Source organism: Herpailurus yagouaroundi, unplaced genomic scaffold (assembly GCF_014898765.1).
Source record: "Herpailurus yagouaroundi ecotype Mexico unplaced genomic scaffold, PumYag 164, whole genome shotgun sequence".
NCBI classification, from domain to species: Eukaryota; Metazoa; Chordata; class Mammalia; order Carnivora; family Felidae; genus Herpailurus; species Herpailurus yagouaroundi.
In genome coordinates, this window is record NW_024412405.1 from 13,679,636 (window position 1) to 13,684,661 (window position 5,026).

Sequence of the window (5,026 nt, forward strand, 5' to 3'; positions counted from 1 at the left end):
AAATAAAATAAAATAAAATAAAATAAAATAAAATAAAATAAAATAAAGAATTCTGTAATAGTAGTCTATTACTGTGGAAAAAAATCATTATTTGAAGTATAGAATTGTTCTCCCAAAGACAACTCTTCACTTGTCTACTCTCTAATAGCCACTACCCCTATAACCTATCTAGTTCCTCTGGACAGAAGTGACAAGGAAAAGGGTGGGAAAACAGGGTCTCCCCAAATGCACATCTACTTCATAACTTCTATTAAGCGCTCTGTGGCATCCCTGAGATATTGACAGATACTGAAATAAAGGCTCAGAAGTTAAATGACCTGCCCAAGGTCAAATACAATAAATGCTGGAGAGAACTCTGGTTTCCTGAGGCCAACCCTATTCACAATCTCCCCAGCACCGAATGTTCTTTCTGGGTTTTGCTCCTGGGGCCTGACTCCACCAACCAGTCAGTTCTGTTTATGCAGTGCTGCACAGTTTTCAAACTTCTCAAACATATCTCAATGAAAGAACACATCTGGGGGGAAGAGGAGAATTCAAAATCCTCTGATAAACTCAAGTTCCTCTCAAGCGCGTAAGCACAGAGGAATACAACAATGCCGAAAACTGTGACAAGCATTCACAGCTGAGGAGAGAAGATGGTCTGAATTTATGTATACAGAAATGAGATAATTTATGTAGAGATATTCATAAGATGATTGCAAAAATGGAAATGTACCTTGAGGTTTCTCACTTAATCTTTATGAATGCAACTGAACGACCAGTGTAGCCTTTCCATTTAAACACAGTCTCTCAGTATATAATAAAAATGCCTTTTTATTTTTGTATCTAGCCTAGCTCCTGATGCACTGTATCTGCCATAAATGTTAAACAGTTAAATTTCCAGTGGTCTAAATCAAGTTTCAGAAAAAAATTCTTTATTAGGATATCACTCTCGGAAAACCATGCCCAGCTGGGACTATTAGTGTGACAGTTATACTGTGCTAATTCTAGTAGAGACTTAGAAATATTAAGTCCAATACTGAACTCTATTCCATAAGGAATTAGAATTAGAAGTCAATGGAGAGAGAGTTTGGTATGAGTGACATCTGACTCCTGAGAGAGGGTTCTCCCATTTGTTATGTTCCACTGTAGCAATCCAGATATAGTATTACATTTACACCATAACATTGGTCAAGGATAATAGTTTGGCAAAAAGAGCACAACCTTAAAACCCTGAACAGACAGAGTGCCACCAAGACAGGGCTGGTATCTCCTTGTATTCCAGCACTTAGCACATCAGAGTGCAGCAAATGTAAACAATATCTATATAAAGAATATATAAGCAATCTTTCGAAGAATATTCCTAGCCCTAAGCCAGGCAGGTTCAATGAATGTTGCCAGTTTCCTGGCAAACAGAATTTCAACTCCATTTGATTTCACCATGCACATTCACACAATGCAAAGTATTTCACCTCCCCCTTTTCTGTCCATACAAAGGAGAAATGCTAATAAATACTCATTTCACTCATTCCATAAATATTTATGGTGAGCCAACCTTGCATATGAAAAGAGGGGGCAAGTTTTACCTGGTACAATTTTTACCTAGTAAATAAACAACCTGGTTCCTCAAAAATCAGGTATATTTTTCAATACATTACCCTCCTCCAATTCAAATCTCATTGATGTAGTTCTATACTACAATCAATGAAGAACAAAGTCAATGGAAAAACTAAGAATATAAAATCCAAGCATATGTTTCATAAAATACTTAAGCTTGTGTCACATAAAAATGTCCAGTCATGAATGCCATGGACATTCAACTTTGTACTACCTGTCGACTATTTATTCAAATTGCTTATTCATGTTAATCATTGTATTTTTAGACTTAGAAGCATTTAAATCATTTCTTCAAGCATCAGAAACATTTTTTGTAAAGTTAAAGAGAAAAATTCTTCAAGATTTAACAGAAATATAACATAAAGCCTACCAGATAGTTTATATAATGGAAATTTTAAAAACTTTTAAAACTTTTCAAGACTTTCAATGATTTCAATATATTACAATGAGTCCTTTACTGTACTTCATTTCATGTTTGAATGCAAGTTACCTTAGTCAACAGTTCAGTATTTGTGTCAACTAAGTATTTTTATTTTGACTGAGTAAATTACAAAGATACTTACTGGGCTTTTGCCAATTTTTAGTTAAAAAAATTTCTTTATTTGCCATATCAGACTGTAATACTCAATTTAATTTGGCTTCATTACTTATAAACAGCTCATTTCATAAGGCAAAAAAAGGGGCATTAAAGTATTATTATGCACAGCTATTTACTTTTCCAACTAATATTTTGCTTTCTTAAGCTCTATTTACAGTCAAACTTTGTGTTATGTGACATCAGGAAACTTCCCCTCTAACATTTACCTTTTTTTGGTGTCAAATTAAGAATATTCTGTTTTATAAGACTTACTTCACACATTAATATATTCCTGGGATATACAAAGAAAGTAAAAATGTACTACCTGAATGTTTTCACTAGGAATAAAAAGACTGACAGTACAGCTGAACCTTGAACATGGGTTTGAACTGTGCAGGTCTACTTATATGTGGATTTCTTTCTGAGGGGGATAAATACAGTACAGTACTGGAATGTATCTTTTCACCTTATGATTTCCTTAATAACGTTTTTTTCCTCTTTCTTTGTTGTAAAAATACTGTATATAACACACATACAAAATATGTATAAACTGGCTCTTTATGTTATTGGTAAGGCTTCCAGTCAACAGGAGGCTATCAGTAGTTAAATTTTGGGAGTGTTAGGGGGGTGGGAGCTGGTGTCCCTAACCTCTGTGTTGTTCAAGGGTCAACTATACTTTCCAATTGTTCTTTATGAGAAAATGTGCTGAATGCTGCTAATTATCCCCAAAGTGATGCAAGTGATAAAAGATTTACAACAGGCACCAATCGGAATTCAAGCTGAACCAGACACTGGTATTTAGTTCAATAGAAGAGAGATTCCCCACTAGGCTTGACAATAGAGACTTAAGCAACTGGAGGGAAGAGGGAGAATTAAACTAGCTTACTAATTACAATGCTGTTCTGCTTTGTAACACATGGCAATTTCTATTATGGTTTGGGATTAGGAACTTATTTTGGTGAAAAATTACCCCCAGAGTTAGCAGAATGCATTAAAATGTTTTCATAGGCATCATCACATCCCACTAATACAGGAGTGCAAATTGATGCAACTAATAAATGCACTTTACTTCCAAGGACAAATACTACTTTTAAGTATTTCAAGTAAACCTGGCAAAATCTGAAAAGATAAGTATGCATGTACTCTTATTTTTAGCATGTACTCTTATTTTTAAAAGGACACTAGAAACCTTAATGTCCTTTCATAGGTGGGTTGGTTGAATAAATAATACATCCATATTATGGACTACTACATAGCTGCTTTAACAAAATCTTGTATGTGGCAACGTGAAATATATGGAGTGAAAAATCCAGGTTCACAGCATATGAATTATATGTGTATGTGTATTAAGGTCCATTCACGTAAAAATGAATGTATACATTTACACTTGTGAAGGTATTTTCAGGGATAACTCACAAGACACTTAAAAGTGGTTACCTTTGGGGAAAGGGATAAAAAACTATTTGCACTGTTTAAAATTTTACCCTAAACACATATCACATGTATAATACATGAAGCAAAAATCATTAAATAGTTGTTTAAAGCGCGTTCTCATACAGAACTGAACTTCCAGTGTATTTACTTCAAATATTATAAAACCACTAAGTATAACCAGCATATCCTAATCTATTCAAAGTAAGTACTAACAACATTGTGATTCTAAAGTTTATCTATAAAACCCAGGAGTACAGAAGAGGACTCGTCCCCCAATTTTGTTAGCTACACGTAAAATGAATTTTGCTCCCTAAAAACATCTGGTTGAACATCTTTTGCTGAATCTTCTAAAAATCTTCGATCACATGGTGGCAGAGAACTCCACATATAACCAAGTTTGAAGACAAGTTCTTATAATGCACTTAAAAGAAACTGGAAAGTTTCTGCCCTTCCCTTACACTGTCTCACGTATGTACTGTGGTCTCAACACTGACAGCCTTAACATCAGTCTTCTACTAAACCAAGTGTTTCTCACTGCTACTTGGTAAAAGAACTTGAAGATACATCTGAAATACTGTCTCTTGAAAATATCCACAGCTCCACATTTTGGAGGCCAGCAGTCAGAGGAGGTAAAAAAAAAAAAAAAAAAAAAAAAGAGAGAGAGAGAGAGAGATTGATTGACTGATTGATTCATGTTGGATTTCATGAAATTAAAGACTTAAACATATGGTGGCACTGGCCCACTTAAACAACGGAAGTCCCAGGACATCGCACTAATGAGACCACAAATCTCTACAGATCAAAGAAAATGTGTCTAAAGGAAGAATAAAGTAAGGTGCAAGCGGCTTAGAAAAAACCCTAAAGGCAACTTTACAGAATTGTGGCGAGGGCCGGGGGGCGGGGGGCGGGGGGAGGAGGGAAATCCAGCTTCCGATGGATTGTCAGGAAACTAGACAAGAGAAAGAGGACTAAATGGAGTGAGTGGAAAGGCAAGAGAGCAAGACACACATTTCGAAAGGAGGGGATGGGGGAGGGAGGGAAAGACGGTAGCGAAGAAAGAGGGGACAGGAGAGAGGCCGGGGTGAAGGGTCAGGTAGCGGGCAGGGTTTGGGGACCCAGGAGGGCGAAGCCGGCTGGAGACCAGGGCTGGAAGGGCGGGGAAGGCTCCCACGGGGAGAAAGCGGGAAAGGGGCGAGGGGAGCCCCGCGGCCCGCCCCACACCCCACATCCCTCCCCGCCGCCCGGCTTCCCCATCAGGGCGGGGGCAGCGTGTCAGGAGTGGCCGCACGTGTGTGCGAGGGGTGGCGGGGAGGTAACTGGCTCCGGGCGCCGCGGCGACAAGGGCCGGAAGGGCCCGGGGGCACGGCCGGGAGCCGCGGGCCGCCTCACACGTGGGCTACGCGGCCGCCGCCCGGCCCC

At 38.5% G+C, this 5,026-nt stretch overlaps 1 protein-coding gene across 1 annotated transcript in view; it reads right to left on the reverse strand.

Annotated features, from left to right (window-relative positions):
- Positions 1-5,026, reverse strand: part of IPO5 (importin 5) — a 60,095-nt gene that overhangs the window by 39,274 nt on the left and 15,795 nt on the right. The window lies entirely within an intron of this gene.